Below are 19,726 nucleotides of genomic sequence, written 5' to 3' on the forward strand. Positions count from 1 at the left end.
TAGATTTGGTTCTCTACACTCTCTCTACACCTCAGAAAAATTAGGGTCAGTATCATACAAGGGTAAAAGTACAGATTTGTGTCACCTTTCAGGCTGACTTATCAAAAAAATTGAATTTGAGTATTTCTATCTAAAATTCATTTTGTTTAAAACATATGATCTAGATAAATTTATTGTAGCTAAGTTATATATGGTCTCACACTTTTCCAATTGAAAATATCTATTAAATAAATGTGTTATACTAGTTTGTATCTAATTACTAAATAAATAGAATTATTTCAAAAAAGTGGTGTTTCAATACCTCTTACTATTTTTTATGATTTTTTTTAATAACATATAAAGACCATTTTATAGATCTTAGAGTCAAGAATATTCTCATGTAGAGTTTGTATTGTTTTAATTAGACATATTATATTATAATTTAAAAACTCCACAACCACGTATTTTAACACTAGAAAATATGTCGGTTTCGAGAAAGAAAAAAATATTAAAACATATCAAAAAAAATTTTAAATTATATAATGTTCTAGAGGAGAGATTCCTCTTCTAGAAAGTATAATATGTCTCCTCATTAGAATATATTTTTTTCAAAAAATGTGGTGGGAGATGAAAACTATCAATTTTAGGTAAGTTGAAATTTCAATCCATGTAAAAGAGAAAATATAGGTCTAAAGCAAAATTTTATTTTTCATTGTTCTTGATATATATATGTTATCTATAACATAATCTAAGATCAAAGAGCAATAAGTTTATTTCCATATAGTTTTGTGGTGAGAACTAGACCCCTAATTTTTAGCATTTTTCAACACCTAAAATATTATCTATAAAAATTAGGAAAATATATCAATTCTTATTCCAAATAAATATTAAAAATTATAATCTTAAAAGTCATCCATTTCTACACATTTCATTAGTTCATTTTCAAATTCAAAATAATAATACCAATTTTATGTCATTGAAGGTGAATAGTTATACTTTTGTTAGAATTTTCCTTTACAAAAGGGTGACACAGGTTTGTGCTTTTGCCCACTGTAAATCTTTTATTTCATCAAAACCAAGAACTTCAACCTTCATCTAGGTTAATAAAGAATGTATTTTTCTCAATGCATCAACAACTCAGTTAGTGACTCTAGTTTTATGCTTGATCACAAATGTGAAACTCAACAAATACTCTACCCATTTCATGTCTCTGATTCAATTTATGTTGACTACCCAAATACAGTAAAGCTTTATGATCTATATACAACACAAAGTCTACTTCTTCAATAATGTCTCCACTTCTTCAAGGCTTTAACAATAACATAAAATTCTTGATCATACACATAATGCTTCCTTTTAGCATCATTCAACTTCTCACTAAAGAAAGCAACATATTTACCTTCTTCACTTAACACAACTCCTATTGCACTGCCACTTGCATCACATTCATCTTGAAATACCTTATTGAAATTAGACAAAGTCATTAAATGTAACTCAAAATTTTTTTGTTTAAATGTCTCAAAACTCTTATTAGCTCCATGTGTCTGCTTAAAATCCTTTTTATCTCCTCTTATTCTCTCAGTCATAGCATTACAAACAGAACTCAAATTCCTTATAAACTTTCTGTAGAAACTATCCAAACCATGAAATGATCTTACCTCACTCACATTCTCAGGTGTAGACCATTCCAAAATTGCTTTAGCCTTCTTAGGATTCATTCTCAAACCATCATCTGAGATCACAAATCCTAAATACACAGTCTCCTCTTGCATAAAAGAACACTTTTTCAAGTTAATCATCAAATTCTCCTCTTTCAATCTTTGCAGTACTTGTCTAACATGCTCAATATGTTCTTCCTTAGTCTTACTGAATATCAGAATGTCATCCAAATAAAAAATCACAAACTTACCCAAAAATCTCTTGAGAGCTACATTCATCAACCTCATGAAAGTAATAAGTGCATTAGTCAAACTAAAAGGCATAACCAACCATTCATACAAACCATCTTTTTTCTTAAAAGTAGTCATCCATTCATCACCTTCACTAATTATGATCTAATGATAATCACTCTTTAAATCAATCTTGGTAAAATACTTTGCTCCACTCAAACAATCCATTATGTCATACATCCTCGACATAGGAAACCTATATTTCACTATGATCTTGTTCTTAGCTCTAGAATTAGTACACATTCTCCATTCTTCTTAGGTGCTAATATAGAATGTAGAACACATGAACTCAATCATTTTTTGTTCAAACCTTTCTACAACAACTCACACACTTTTCTATTAAGTTATTCATTTTAATAGGTGTCAATATACATGGTGCTTTGTTCAGAAAACTAGATCCAAGAATTAGATCCATACAATGACTTATACTTCTCACTAGCCTAGTAAACCATGATGTATATCATCTGTAACATTTTCTTTATACTCATTCATCAAACTTGCAATTTCTTTTGGCACTTGGTCTATACTAGAATTTTTTACTCTTACTCAGTTACCACTATTTTTCACTTGATCAACATTGTTTTCTATGACTTGATTATTACTAGCACAACTTGGTCTCCTAGGAATTATGGAAAAATAGATTTGATTCTTCTTCACTTCCTTAAAAAATTTCTTTCCATTAACCATGAAAATTCTTACAGTAGTATAATTAACCTCATCTAGACTATCAACCAAAGGTAACAATATTTTGTTTCTCCCATTCACCCAAATAGCATATTGATTCAATCTTCCATCATGCATATCATATCTATCATATTGCCAAGGTCTATAGGCAACAAAATATGACAACAATCCATAGGCATAATATCACACAAAACTTCATCAAAGTAATGACCAATATTGAACTTCACAATACATTGCTCACTTGCCAATATATTATGCTCATCCTTGATCCATGAAGCATAGGATTTAGGATGCTTTAGCCTTTGCAACTACAACTTTGCAACTAGCTCTTTTGATGGCATGTTTTTTGAACTTCCACTGTTGATGATCACTTTACAACATTTTCTAGTCATCTTGCATTTGGTTTTGAAAAGACTTCTCCTTAGGACAAGTTCTTAATCAATTCCCTTATTACACAAGGTTCTTCTTACCATGAGATTTTCTCTAGCCTTAGGTCCACCTGGTGAACCCTCAATGTCTCCTTGAATCATAACATTTCTTTTACCTTGCCCATTTTTAGAGGATCTACACTCAAAGGATATATGCCCCTCTTTACCACATCTGAAACAATTACCATGAAAACTAACTCTAGAATAATAATTATCTCTTCCTCGGTAAAAACTAGTACCTCCTTAGTAAGAATTACCACTTTTTCATTCGATCTTGTTTTTGTCATCAATTTTCCATTCATATTAACCCTTATCTTGCATAGAACTGTCTGACATACCACCTTCTCCATAAGATCTACCTCAGCCTCTTTGGAATCTACCACCTCTACATCTTTGTCTTTGTTCATGCTTCTTTGTCAAGATCTCTCAATTTTGAAAGCATATTGGTATGCTTCTTCCACACTTTCCAGTTTCACAAAACTTCTTTCATCTTGGATTCCAAATCTCAATCCATTTAGATAGCTTACAATTTTCTCATCATCATCATCCACATGTCCAAGTCTGATGCCCAATCTATAGAATTCCTTAGTATACTCCTTCACAACCATGTATCTTTGTTTCAAATTTTGCATCTTTCTCAATAAGCTAACTTGGTAATCAGTAGGAAGGAATCTATTCTTCACCTTGTTCACAATTTTTAGTGAAGTCCTAATCTTCTCCTTTCCTCTCTTTTGTCTATCAATTTGCAAATGCTCCCACCATAGTGAAGCATTGTAGTGCCTGCCCCTAGTTAACATTTTTTGCTAACATTGTTGAACTCTTTTAAAGCTAGTTTTATGTTGATGGTTAGCGGCATTATTTTGAGACTATCAGATATTGTGCTATGGATTCAATTGTTATGTGATGAGATCACTTAGACTTTACATTTCATGTATGCATGATGATTATTTTCAGTGTTTGCAGTTATTAATGATGATTAGATTAGATGATTTATTATCATATGTGTTTTCTTATGGATACTTACCCCATACTTGCATGTGTATGGTGTGCGTGTTTGCTTTTGTATGACGTGTTTGATGTGGTTAAGGAAGGGAGTCGTAGTCACCTGCTAGTTGGGATCTACATGATGCACCACTTCCTGCCAATTCTTGTTTAGAATAGTATATATTGTGCTTGTACATGCATGATTTTTATGCAAGTTACAGGTACCGGGTATCGACTTCCCTGAATTGCCAGGATGAGCATACCCTATCACATTATCTCAATGATAAGAGAGGGGAGATAATTCTCAAGTCCAAATCCCAACCCTTTAAGCCATTTGTTCTAATTGAAAATTAGGACAAGTATCTGAGTTGAGTACCCTCTAAATACGTTGGATAATGTAATTTGTGATATTAACCCTTGGCTTGATTTTGTATGTATTTTGGCTATGATGGATTTCCGTATTTTATTCTTGTGAGTCTTTACTGTATTTTCTTTTAATTAAGCCTAATTAAAAGATTTAGTTAATGGTTTAATTTAATGGAAAATTAATATGGTATTTTAATATTTATTTTATTTAATTAATTAAAAAATTAATTAAATAAAATAATTAAATTTGAAAATAAAAAGTTTAAAGTTCAAATTTGGAATGTGACAATATTTATTTTAATAATAATATATTTGGAGTTCATTTTTAAATAAATGACTAAATAATATTATTATTAAAGCTAATAAATATTTTAGCAATTAAGTTTTGGAAAACGAAATTTAAAACTGAAAAAAATATTTAAAATTATTAAAAGATTCTAGATTCATGTGACTAAAATATAAATATATTTACTTTTAAATAAGTGGAATTATTAAAGTTTGTGAATGAGATTTAATAAATAAATAAATTAAATTGGAAAGATTAAAATAAATATTAAATTAATTATTGTGCATTATTTTAATGTTTGATCACATAGGAGTTGGCAAATTCTCGAGAGTTGTCATGTAGACAACATAGGGGTTTGCACTCTAAGAATGCATAAGTTGTATACACTTAGGAGTTAGCATTTTTATTTGAGCACATGGTGTCTACAACCTTAAGACTCATCTAGAAGGTTGGAGAAGACTCATGCATGGTTGTCATGCTTATCTTCTAGTTGTTTCTAGAGACACTCTAGATGCATCTTAGAGGCCTTTAAATAGAGGCTCTCCTAGTGTGTTTGGACAAGCTTAATGGAAGTTACAAGCTACAAGCTACAAGCTAAAAATGGAAGCTTCAAGCTTACATGCTCATATTCTTCTTCATGCTCATATGCTCCTTCATGCTCATATGTTTCTACATGCTCATATATTTTTACATGCTCATATGTTTCTATATGCTCTTATGCTTCTTCTAGCACTTCTAGTCACTTGGAGGATTTGGTTGGCTTAGATCTTGAAGGAATTGCGAATGTTGGGGAAGGAAGGGATTCTCTATGGACTTTTGAGGCATGGCAAATTAGCATCAGTGTCCAGGTGCACTCGTGATAATCACATAATTTATTTGCACTCTTTCTCTTCATATCTTCTTCATCTCTGTTATATGTGTCAGAATCTTCTCTATGATTGAATTTATAATTTGAAATTGGAATCTAGTTATTTTATTTGGTTGAGAAGAAAATAATAGAAAAACCCTAGATCCAATTAAGGAAGAAATTAGATCTAAATAGGTTTGGGTTTGAATTAGTATCAAATTGAAATAGATTTGAAAATGGTTTCAAGATTTATGGCCAAATCCATTAGTGAAATTATTGGATAAATTTAGAAAATAATTACCTTTTAAGAGGAAATTCTTAATTCATCACAAATTGTGTTGTCGCTGCCCCTTAGATAGACCCGAACTTAGTCATTCATAACTTTTTATCGTGATCGAATTTATTCGATCGCTCTAGTCAGAATTGGCGCAGCTTGGCTCTCTCCAACATATTTCAATTTCAGCTCGATCCAATAGTTCATTAGGGAGATATGGCCCTCGTACTGAAACTATTTTATTCAAGGACAAATATTTCTTCATTTCCCATAACCAAGAGTTCTTTATGCTTAAACTTCACAAAAATAATATATCAAAGCATGGAATGAATTAAAGATATTATTGTAATCTTTCCTTATTAGAATCTTATTAATATTCATTAGTTTTATATGGTTTATTATCTAATTAAATCAAATTAAAATTAGTTAATAGTAGAAGAAGTGTAATTAATTATTAGTCAATCTAAGTAAATGGATTTTTAAATGAGAGAAAATTAAAAGAAAAGAGATTTTAATATAGTTTATATAGTGAAATTTTTATAATGTATATTGAATACTATTTAATATATATTAAACAATTTTAGATTTGTTTAATGAAGATGATAATGTTAAGAATTTGGAGATTATTCATGTTAAAATCTACAATGAGTCTTATTGGTTTGTGATAAGGGATCTTTTTCAAACAACATTTATATAGACAAAATATTATTAGAACAATTAGAAAATAGAGTCTAATAGTTGATTTTAATAATGATTAAATAATTGTGAGATGATAATTTATATTATGTTGATTTAAATTTAGAAACTCTAAATGATATTGGATTAAGATTGAATTATTATGTTAATACGTTTGAATACCTTAATGGTGTTAAGAGTTAGTCAAATATTAACTAATAGAATTTATGAAAATAATAGTTTGATGAGTTTATTATTTATTAATGCTTGTTGGGTCTAACAAACTATTAATAAATAATGGTGTAGATAGTTATCAATAAATTCGATTAGATTTAATGTAGTGGAGATTATTTAATGATTAAAGTTTTGTAAAGATATTAGTTTTTGGATTTGAAGTATAATTGATTTGTGATCAATTGATATTCATTGAGTTGATATTATAACTATGATATTAATAATTATATTATGTGATAGAGTTTTAACTTGAAATGATTATCATTAATACGAAATTGTTAAGAAAATATTAGTATGACGAATGCGATCATTATAGAATTATTATTAAAATTTTCAATATAGCTTATTAACAAGTTATTATTATTGAGTTAGTATAGTATTAAATTATAGTTGACTTTTATCTTACAGAATTCTAGTTAGTTATTAGTCAACTGATATTAATTGAAACGTTGCTATGGTTATGCAATTATTAATTAAATCAATTAATGAGAGTTAATTATATTTAATTAATAATTAAGTTATGTAACAGAGACTTAATTGATACAATTCTTTTAATGAGATTGTAGAAATATTGATATCAAGTTGATAAGTCTTATTTTAATGACTTGAATAATGTCTTAGATACTTTAACAATTATTAGTCACGATTTAATTATTATAATGATTATAATTAAGAGGCTTAAGTTTTAGAGATATTTAATTAATTTTTAACTATTAGAATGTTAATAGGACATGGATTGTGTACCTATGTTAATTGATTTATTTAATTGATCATTTTAATTAAGTTATAATATTCTTATTCGAAGATTGATAATTGGCTTTCTTATATTTTAACGAATAATGATCCTTGATATATGTGAAAAGTTGAAGTGACAATATAGAAAAGTTAATCAATTAGAATATGGATCATGGTTAAAAATAAAGAGAGAAATTTAATTAAAGGTCAATGATGATCGATTTAGTGAATCTTTATCTTTAAGTTATTCTTAGAATGTAATTCTTAATAATGGAAGGATAATGCTATCGGGAAACAATTGGGTTGACTTGTAGGTCAAATGATGAAACTTAAGACACTTGAAGTATACTTGCAAATGGAAAATTAAAGCTCTACACATTAATCAAGTATATGATTTTAATAAACCAAAACATGTGTTTGCATTGTGTATTCTATATGCTTCTTGTTTTGAGTTTTGGGTTGACTAGTGTTGACCAGTTATAGGACGTCTACCAGAGGCTTGAGGGTTATGATTGTGATGTCATGATGATGTTTTAATTCTAATCTTTATAAATCCAACCATGGTTATGTGATGGTATGCTCTATGTGATGATTGTATTATTGATTGTTATTGCTTATCAGTCTTCTTGAGTGAAGCTGAGTTATTTGTATCTGAGACACTTGACTTAACCATTTTTGGTCATCGATCAGTTATCCTTGGATTACTTTTCAGTCACCATGATGGGACTAAGATGTTGATTTATTTTTTGATGATGTCATGTTGTGATATGTTTTGACTCAAATATTTTGGAGTCTTCGATCAGTATTATTTTGAGATATTTTTAGTTACTTGATAGGAACCAATGGATATTGTGATTTGTATTGGAGATTATATTTATGAGGTATATTTTGTGGTGCTTTTATGTGTTCTTGGATGGGAGAACCATCTTATTATTAGGTTGCCTGTTAAGGAACCAAGTTTGATCTTTATGAGTGTTGTGGTATGGGACACAACTGTGGATTTTTGTCCTTAGGAGATGTTGTCTAGGTACATGGCTATGGGAGTGGCTTGCATAGGGGTCTAGGGCCCAAAGTGGTCAGTACCAAGGTAACCTAATGCAAGTTATGTAATAAGTGATAATCTAGTAGTTAAAATTTATGGGGGGAAAACACACTAAAAAGATAAGTTAGAGATATTTGAACCACCCATGCCTTGAGTGCTTGTATAGACTAAGGATGGGAGAAGTGCCTCGTCTTCTTGAGAGGGCTTCTTGGTTTCCACATGTGCCATGTTGAGGGTCTGGGGTTCAGAGTAACCAGTCCAGGGTAACTCAACACTTGAGGGTCTGGGGTCTAATGAGAGACCAGTCCAGGGTAACTCAAGCAGCCATGTGATGACACTCCCTAGTATGTAGCCTGAGTCTCCTCTATAGATTTTGAGTCTTCTCTGTAGTATTTTTTGTGCCGCTGGGATTAGATGTCAAGTTTGTGATTGGAACCTTTGAGTTAGTATACTTTTAGGATTCTTGGACTTATAGAGATTTATGCTATGTGATTTTGTTAGCCTATTTGATACTTGAGATTATCTCCTCAGCACAGTGGGAGTGGACCATTTAAGTTCCACGCGGTTGGGTGGTAGTGTTTTTCCACTCTTATCATTTGAGATCCATTTGAAACACCATGGTTGGAGCATTCTTGATTGATATTTATCTTCATTTTGTCCTTGGATCATTATAATAGATGATATATCTTATGATGAATGTATTTACTGGTATGTTTCTTATATTGATGATTTGCATAAGTTAGATGATGGTATCCTATGCTTTACCTTGCATGTTAGTAGGATGTTTTAGGAGTGACATTCCTACTATGATAATACGGATGATCTCTTCGGTGCTTTGGAATGTTACGCACGGAGGGATGACTAGGATCCACGATAGTCTAATGATGCTATTTACGGTTGGGAGGAACCGTGCACTTAGTTATTTATGTTGTGATATATGGTTATCTTTTATGATGGATGTTTATATCTTTTGTGATGATGTATCATGTATGACATGTGGCTTCATTTACTTTAATTGCATCATGGATTAATATTGGATGTTGATGTACTTTATTTGCTCAGATGTTTATTCTTTTAAGCCTTTCATACCTTGTATCATGTATAGTGGATGATTGAGATAAACTAAAATGTAGTTACAAAAAGGACACTTGAATATGGTTTTAAAATGTTGGATGTATCATTGTTATTTCATGAGGATGTGATGCTAGATGAATGGTTGATTTAGATGTAATTCAACGTAAAGGGATCTTAAAAGAATGTAATCTGTTATGTTATGTTTACTTTCAGTTGGATATTACTATTGCTTCCGCAGATGTTATGAATGGTTTTACTTTCATGTTTAAAATTAAAAAAAAATGTTTGGCAAACTTTAGTTTATTCTTTTGGGTCCCTTGGTGGGGCATTACAAGCATGACCTTTCAACCTAGTAACTACAATTTTCACTTCCTATTATCAAGAGTGTTTTCAAACTCAAAGAACTTCTATATATCATAGATCTAATCCAACACAACATTTGTGCCCAATTTCCCATCATAAGGAACAACTTCCATTATAGGCTTTGAATGTGCCTTAGACAATACTCTCAACAATTTTTCATCATCTTGATCTTCTTCAAGTTATGGATTAGGGTTTGGTGCTATTGCTCCATGTCATCACTCACATTATCAAGATGTGCTCCTCTCCTCTGGGTTGTCTCTACAGTATCTAATCTAGTTGTAGGATAAAAGCACAAACCTGTGTCACCTTTCATAAAGGAAAAGTGATATCAGAATTTAAGCTCTTCAATTTTAATGACATAAAAGCGGCATTTGTGTTTAGAATTTGACGGTGATGTAAAGTAATTAAATGTGTAAAATTGGATGAATTTTATGTCTATAATTTTTTTTAAAAAAATTGAATGAAAATTTTATTTATTTTTGAATTTTTAAAGTGTATTTTTAAATTTTTTTAAAATACTAAAAATATAGAGTTTTTTTCTCGTCAAAAAAATATATGCAAATGTTCATATTTTGGTTTGATTTTGGAATATTTTAGAGTTAACATGTATACCTAGTGCACCAAAAAAGAAAAAATTAAATTGGGCTAATATTTTTGAAGTTTTAACTGGTCAAAGTCGAAGTTATAAGAAATTGACAGTTTTTTTCTCCTGCCAATCTTTTTTCCATCAAATCTACATATTTTTTTAAAAAAAATTCATATTCTTGAAGAAGACTCCCTCCTCTAGTGCAACATTTAAAAAAAAATTTAAAAAAAATTAACATGATTTACTATTTTTTTCTTATTTTTGAATAGACATCTTCCTAAATCTTAAGATACCTACTTGTAATATTTTCAAATTACAACATATTATTCATAATCAAAATTTTAAAAAAATTAGATGATCATAATCAATACTCTGAGACCTACAAAAGTATATTTTTAGTTTTAAAAAAAACTTCAATTTAGTATGTCAAATTGGCCTTCAATGTGAGACGTTCATAGAAGTTCTATTTTTTGCTTGTTTGGCTATCACATAGGATGCCACACAGATAGTTTCGACCGTAACTATTTCAGCCAAAATGATTTTGGCTGAAATAGTTCCAGCCAAAAACCTTGTCAGTCGATTAAACCACTCACGGTTAATGTCACTGTTTGATATAAAATAAAGTTTTTTTTTCTTTTTTAAAAAATTAAATATACATAACAGCAAAAATTGGAAGAGGATTTTCGAAAAAATATAATTTTGAAGGAATTTTCAGCAACTATTCTGCAGATTTAATCAATATTGCAAAGGATCGAATATTTTGAAGGTTCTTTTTTTCTCGTCTACTTATTTTTATTTTTATGTATTCTATATTGAACCTTTAGCTGATATTTAGTGAAATTTAAATTTATTTATTTTTGTTTCTATAGATTGAAGTATTCAATGGGCAGTAATAGGAAAAGATCAAGGAAATATGATAGAATAAGAGATGACAAAATGAAAGGCCATACAAAACATAATCAAAACCAACCTACTAAAATTCCTGAACAAGATGAGATTCATGAAGAAAATGAAAGTAATGAAGAGGAAGAAATTGGTAGTTCTATTGATAGAGACAAATTAGAAAGCATAAAAAATTTGATGGATTTGGATGAAGAACTACTTTTTAACCAAATTTCATCTAAAGATATGATAAATGATAACACTATTAGAAAGCATTGTCAAAACATGTGGGATGACTATTTCAAGGATAAAAGTATATTTGGATAGGCACAATTATTTGTCAAGTAATTTAGGAGAAAAGATATGAGACCTATTTTGGAGTGTTAGATTATGGTGACTAATCAGAAAAGTATTGTACATGGTAGCTGACATATTGTGGCCAACATATGCCCAACATGTTATAAATATAAAGCGGTTTAATACTTGTATTAAAGGTTTTAGGGTTGGGTATTTTTCATTATGTTGTGATGCGAAATTGGTTCTTGCGACAGTATTGATCTGTAAGGGATTACGGATTGTAATCAGGTTGTAATCACTGGACTGTAATAAGATTGGACTTGCTATTTTGGTGGACGTAGCCCAGGGATTGGGTGAACCACGTTAAATCTTGGTGCCTTGTGTTCATTTTTGTGTGATCTATTATTTTCTATTATTGGTTATATTTGCATGTAATTTTTATTTCTATCTGTGGTTTATCCTAACAAGTGGTATCAGAGTGAGGTTGTCTTTCAGTTATCCTCTGCAAGAAAGTCTCATGGTTAAGTGGGAGTCTCACGGTTGAGTGGGATTGATGGCAGATGAGGGTAAGCTGAGGTTTGATAGGTTTAATGGGCAGAACTTCTAGTTATGGAAGATGCAAATGGAAGACTATCTATATACAAAGGATTTATGTAAGCCATTAGAAGGGAAAGCCAAGAATCAGGGAACTATGTCAGAGGCTGAATGGGATCTTTTGGACAGAAAGGCACTCGAAAGCATTCAGTTATGCTTGGCACCATTGGTGGCATTTAATATTACAAAAGCAAAGATGACAAAAGATTTGATGAAAACCCTAGTGACACTATATGAAAAGCCCTCCACTTGAAACAAGGTATTTCTCATGAAGCATTTATTTAATATGAAAATGGCAGAAGGTGGATCTGTTGCAGATCATTTAAATGAGTTTAATACTATTACTAGTCAGTTATCTTTTGTGGGTATCAATTTTGATGAAGAAATTAGGGCTCTCTTGATTTTGTGTTCTTTGCCTAAAAGCTAGAATGGCTTGGTAATGGCAGTGAGTAATTATGTTCCTTGATCTAGTACCTTAAAATATGATGATGTGATTGGTGTTGTTTTGAGTGAGGAAACTCATAGGAAATCCTCAGGTGGATCTACATCAGGAAGTGCTTTGAATGCACAAAGCAGGGGCAGAACAACTGAAAGAGGAAGTAACTCTGGAAATCATGGGAAATCAAGAGGAAAGTTAAAGGGGAGGAGGTCTCAATTGAGAGGACCAAATGATTGCTAGTACTATGGGAAACCAGGGCACAAAAAGAAAGATTGCTGGAATCAAAAGAAAAATGAAGGAGATAAATCAGATGGAGACAAGGAGGCAAATGTGGTAAGTAACAAATCCTAAGAGGATGCTTTTCTTTTGTCTTTAGAGTGTGTTCTTGATTCATGGGTTTTAGATTCTGGTGCTTCATTTCATGCTACACCTCATAGAGATTATTTCATTTATTATGTCCAAGGGGATTTTGGGCTTGTTTATTTGGGGGATAATGAACCCTGTCAGATTGTTAGAAAGGGAAAAATTAAGATTAAGTTGCAGAATGGGAATCATTGGCTACTACATGAGGTAAGACATGTTCCAAGGCTAAGTAGAAATTTAATTTCAGCTGAGCAACTCAGTGATGAGGGTTGTGTAGTTACTTTTAATGATAAAAATTGGAAGGTTTCAAAAGGTTCCCTTGTAGTAGCAAAAGGTGTGAAAGTAGGCACCTAACATCTTTATACAGGTCATATTGTTCCTACTACTTTGATTGTTTTAGAGAAAAATGAATGTTCAAGGACAATTGTTGTAGTTTAGCAAGGAGAACAAATAGTTGTTGTAGATTCTGATACAACGTTGTGGCACAATAGACTTGGGCACATGAGTGAGAAAGGTATGAAAGTACTTCATTCGAAGAAAGTTTTACCAAGTCTGAAATGTGTTAATATGGATTTCTGTGAAAGTTGTGTGTATGGAAAAAAAAAGAGTGAGTTTTGTAAAGACTGAGAAGGAAAAAAAAAAGGAGAAATTAGAGCTTATGCATACAGATGTATGGGGACTAGCTTAGGTATCTTCCCTTGGTGGCTCTCATTATTATGTTACATTTATTGATGACGCAACTAGAAAAGTATGGGTTTATTTCCTTAGACAAAAATCTAATGTATTTCAAACTTTTAAGAAATGGAAATGCTTGGTTGAAAATGAGACTAGTAAGAAATTAAAATGTCTCACTTCTGATAATGGTGGTGAGTATTGCAGTCATAAATTTGAAGATTATTGCTCCACTAATGGTATTCATAGACAGAAAATTGTTCCAAGGACTCCACAGGAAAATGGAGTGGCTGAACGTATGAACAGGACTATAATGGAGCGTGCAAGGAGCATGACATTGCATGCTGGGTTGCCCTTCCACATGTGGGCAGAGGTTGTCAATACTATAGTATATATGATTAATAGAGGTCCCTCTACTCCTTTGGGTTGTGGTATACCAGAGGAAGCATGGATTGGTAAGAAGTTGAGTTATTCTTTTCTCAAGACTTTGGGTTGTTAAGCCTTTGCTCATATAGACTCTGAAAATAGAACCAAGCTAGAAGCTAAATCAAAGAAATGTGTCTTTTTTGGATATGGAATTAATGAATTTGGTTATTACCTTTGCGATTTTGAAAATCTTAAAATTGTTAGAAGTCGGGATGTCATATTCAATGAGAAAGTGTTGTAGAAAGATCTGTTGTAGCAACATGAGAAGAAAGAAGATGATTATGTAGTGCTGGATGATACTCCAAAAGTTGATGTTCCAACCATTCCTCATGATGTGCAACAACTGCAACAACAAATACCACACACACTAGTGAATGTTAGACGATCAACGAGAAAAATTAGACCTCCACAAAGATTTTCTCCGTCTTTGTATTCTATTTTACTTACTGTTGCTAGTGAACCTAAAAGTTATGATGAAGCTGTGTAGGTGGATACTAAGTTTCAGTGAGAATCTGCAATGAAAGATGAAATGGACTCTTTGCTATAGAATAAGACATGGGATCTATGCAAGTTGCCTACAGGTAAAAAGGCTTTACAAAATAAGTGTATTTACAGGTCGAAAGAAGAGGAAGGAGGTAAGAAAAGATTTAAGGCCAGGTTAGTTGTAAAAGGATTTGCACAGAAAAAGGGAATTGATTTTGATGAGATATTTTCTCTTGTCGTTAAAATGACTTCTATTCATACTGTTTTAAGTCTTGTGGCTATTGAAGATTTGCATTTAGAGCAGCTGGATGTTAAAACAGCTTTTCTTCATGGTGATTTGGATGAAGAAATATATATGGCTCAGCCACAGGGTTTTGAGGTCAAAGGTAAGGAGAACTTAGTGTGCAAATTGAAGAAAAGTTTATATGGCTTGAAGCAAGCACCTCAGCAATGGTATCTAAAATTTGACAATTTTATGCATGAGCATGGATATAACAGGTGTCATTCAGATTAATGTGTTTATTTTAAGTGGTTTGATGATGATAGCTACATTATTTTATGTTTATATGTTGATCATATGCTTGTAGTTGAGTCTAACATGGATCATATTTAGGGGGCTAAAATGCCAGTTAACACATGCATTTGCTATGAAGGATTTGGGGGCAGCAAAACAAATCTTTGGTATGAAGATTTGCAGAGATAGGAAGAACAAAACATTGATGCTATCTCAAGTTGATTATGTTGAGAAGGTGTTGCAACATTTCTCTATGGAGAATGCTAAAGCTATCAGTACACCTTTACCTGGTCATTCAAAATTGACTAAGGAGATGTGTCCCAAGATATAGGAAGAGGAGGATAAGATGTCCAAGGTACCATATGCTTCAGCTATAGGAAGCTTGATGTATGCTATGGTATGCACTAGGCCAGATATTGCACATGTAGTGGGAGTCCTTAGTAGGTATATGAGTCATCCAGGATTTGAGCATTGGAATGTTGTCAAGTGGATTCTCAGATATTTGAGAGGAACATCCAATAAGTGTTTACACTTTGGGGGCTCTACTACTAATTTATAGGGCTATGTTGACTCAGATCTGGCTGGGGATATTGATACTAGGCGGAGTACTATAGGTTATGTCTTTACTATTGGTGGGGCATCCGTGAGCTGGGTTTCTAGGTTACAGAAGATTAATGCTCTATCCACTACAGAGGTAGAGTATGTTGCTGCTACAGAGGCAGCCAAGGAGATGATATGGCTTCAGTTCTTCTTGGAAGAATTGGGACATCCTCAAAAGGATAATTATTTGTTCATCGATAGTCAGAGTGTCATTCATCTTGCAAAGAATTCAGCTCTACATTCTAAGACCAAACACATACAGTTGTGGTACCATTTCATTCGGTTAGTTTTGGAGGATGGACAACTAAAGCTGGAGAAGATACATACCAATGACAATGCAGTAGATATGTTGAAAAAGGTTGTAACATGGGAGAAGCTGAACTCCTCTTCAGCTTCGATTGGTCTTTTAGACTGAACATGAATAACAGAACAACAGAGTCCAGGGTGGTTTGATCCAGTGGGTGCCCCATCTGGTAGTGGTATTGGTACAGGATTAGTCTCCAAGTGGGAGATTGTTGTTTAGTGTGGAGCTTGATCAGTCCCCAAGTGGGAGATTGTTAGATTATGGTGACTGACCAAGAAAGTATTAAACATATTTCATAAATAGTGGGGTTTGGGGCATTGCCCCAAAAAAAATTTTGGGTCGTGGCCGACATGGTAGCTGACATATGGCTGACATGTTATAACCCTAAAGCAGTTTAATACTTATATAAAAGGGTTTAGGGTTGGGTATTTTTCATTATGTTGTGATGCAAAATTGGTTCTTGTGGCGGTATTGAGCTATAAGGGATTACGGATTGTAATCAAGTTGTAATCACTGGATTGTAATAAGATTGGACTTGCTATTTTGGTGGACGTAGCCTAGGGATTGGGTGAACCATGTTAAATCTTGGTGCCTTGTGTTCATTTTTGTGTGATCTATTATTTTATGTTATTGGTTATATTTACATGTAGTTTTTATTTTTTGTCCGTGGTTTATCCTAACATGGAGTTGTTGGGTGTTGATAACAAGAAAATCCATGCGCATAATATTAATAAAACATAGTTAAAAACTTGCAAAATGCTTATAACAAAATTGACAACACAACTCGAGGAATTGATTTGAGTAATACACATAGAGCATTGATGACTACTATATCTAGTAGAAAATTGACACATAGAAAATAGGTACGTGCAATTTTTGATATACTACATATATCTAGAATAACTATCTAGAGATAAATCAAGAGGAGAAATATACTAGATGATAACATTGAGAATAACTGGGTGAGTATTTGTAGAGTTCCTTGAAAAGACAGGATTTTTGAAGATGTAAAAATACAAGTTATTGAATTTTGGACCACACATTCTCGTGTTTCTTCCAACAGGTGTGATACTATACAAATTAAAGATCAAGAAACAGGGGCCAAAATTGAACATCGAAAACATTTCATAGATATAACTCAAAGTGAATTATTTCAAACATTCAAACAAGAATTTTCAAAGGCTCCTCGATCTCTATCTGTCAATGGCAGGGATACTTTCACTCAATCAATGAGGTCAACTTCTTCAAAAATGAATCAAGGGGCATCACTTCATTAGTGCGTTCATAAGGGGTGGGAGGGAGGTCCCCCACCTTACCCCCCAACAATAGAGTTGTCAAAATATGTCAGAGAATGTTTGAGAGTTTACATCCTTCCTTTGTATGCATAAATAAGATGTGTGAAACTTGTTGTTGTAGAAATCATGTTGAATTTGGTCTACACTTGCAATCATGTAAAAAAGTTATGGTAGTACTTGATCCTAATTTGGTCATACTTAGCAATACAACAAAATTTTTGAGGTCCATATTATGTGATAAATTAGAAGATTTAGATGAATTCAAAGTACAATGCATCAAAATTAGTGTGAAGATTGTGGAGATTTATGCAAATTTTTTAAAATTATGCAAGTTGAGAATATCAATGAATCCACACTAGTTTCATGGATGAGATATGAATATGAGACATACCAAAATAAGAGAGGAGATGAATCCAAAAAAATTGTATTGAAGGAGAGTGAATTACATTATGATGAGTTCATGACCAAGTTTCGTCCATTGATATATCCACATATCCAACATTGTCATGGTGCACGATGGCAAGCTAAACAGTTTTGTGATTCCAAAATTTATTTTCCACCTGGTTGTATACTTTCAGTTTTAGATTTTTTTGAGAATTATACATTTGCACCTCATACAGAGCTTCAAGGCCAATATTATCATTCTGAACAAGTTGCAATATTTGTGCAAGTGACTTATAGACATGCACAATTTGAGGTGGATCAGATAGAAAGATTGGATGAAAATGAATGCATTATCATCAAAGAGGTTCATTTCTATATTAGTGATGATAGAGTTCATGATAGAAGTTATGTGGCTCATTATTTTGCAATGTTCTTGAAGATCTCAGAAATCGTGGAATAAATGTTTTAGAGCATTGGATTTGGTCTGATGGATGTGTAGGTTAGTATACACGAAGTAACACATTTATTTAACTTTATTTTAACTTATATTTATTTGTACATGTCTATTTCTATTTGATATATGTACACGGATAATTGTAGATACTTATCATGTTTCATGTTCACAAGACAATTCAAATCTGCAAAAGCATTTAATTGGTTAGCAATTCAACATGCTAGAACCAATGTTAGGTTTTTATGGAATTTCTTTGAAAGTGGACATGAAAAAGGGGAGCATGATAGAGCAAGAGCATGTATAAAACATGCACTTCGACAACATAATCTTGCAGGTAAATATATGCATTTTTTAAATGTGCATGTTTAATACTTTAGTAGCATATATTTTTAATTTTATATATACATGCATATTGTATGTACATACAGGGAATAGGATTGAGAGTGAAAATCAAATTTTTGAATGGTGCAAAGTTCATTTTGCTACTCGAGATACTGAATACAATAAGCGTTAGTTTTGGGAGGTGAAAGGTGAACTAAGTTATATTTATTTTTAAAGTATTTTTCAAATCAAGTTGAGTTTTTAATTAAATATTTATTTTGAAATATGATAATTATTTTTTGTATTTGTAACAGATATAGATTGATCTAATCCTTACAATTGTCAAACTATTCCTAGTATTAGAAGTTTACATCAAGTGATGACTATAGGAAACCATAAACCTCCAGTAATTAAAGTAAGAAAGAAAACATGTTTTTGTGATGATTGCATTAAGGACAATCTAGTGAGTGCATGGGAAAATATTGTGAATGGATATGTTTCACATTGGGATTTGATGGAGATAGTTAGAAAGCCTCCTTTTGAAGATGCTGACATTGATATTGACATTCATGAACCTGTATATTCAATTGATTATGAGCACATTTTTTATTTAGTTATGGTAGGTTTGTGTGCATATATACATATATATAAATTAATATACATGTATATTCATTTTAAAATTAATTTATATTTATCTATATTTTTATATAAATGCAAGAGATATTTTTGTAGTTCAAGCTATACTAGATAATGTGGAAAATGTGGACTATTATCTTTTAAGATGCACAAAAGCAAAACACAAGTTGCTATAAGGAACTATAGATGCTGATCAACAGTCATATCCAATTGGATTAGTTGTTATTGAAGGAACACATTATCAACAAACAAGGGTAATTGATAGTGGTATTGAATTTATTGAATACAAGCTTGGAGGAAAGGTTTTACATTATAGTAACTATGTTATAGCAACCAAATTACAATTTGAAGCAATACAAAGAAGAGGACATCGTGGAAATCAAAAGTGAAAATTGCCTATTGAAGAACATGAAAAACTTCTAGAGATAATAAAAAGTAGAGAGGATCCTAACAATACATTGTTTGTGGAGCTCTAGTTTACCTATGTACTTATTGTAGAGCTCTAGTTGAGCTATGCTTGTATAGCTCTTATATTTTCATATTTAATATTGACAAG

The sequence above is a fragment of the Cupressus sempervirens genome, chromosome 7 (assembly GCF_028749045.1).
Source record: "Cupressus sempervirens isolate cs-2001-9-10 chromosome 7, ASM2874904v1, whole genome shotgun sequence".
Classification (NCBI taxonomy): domain Eukaryota; kingdom Viridiplantae; phylum Streptophyta; class Pinopsida; order Cupressales; family Cupressaceae; genus Cupressus; species Cupressus sempervirens.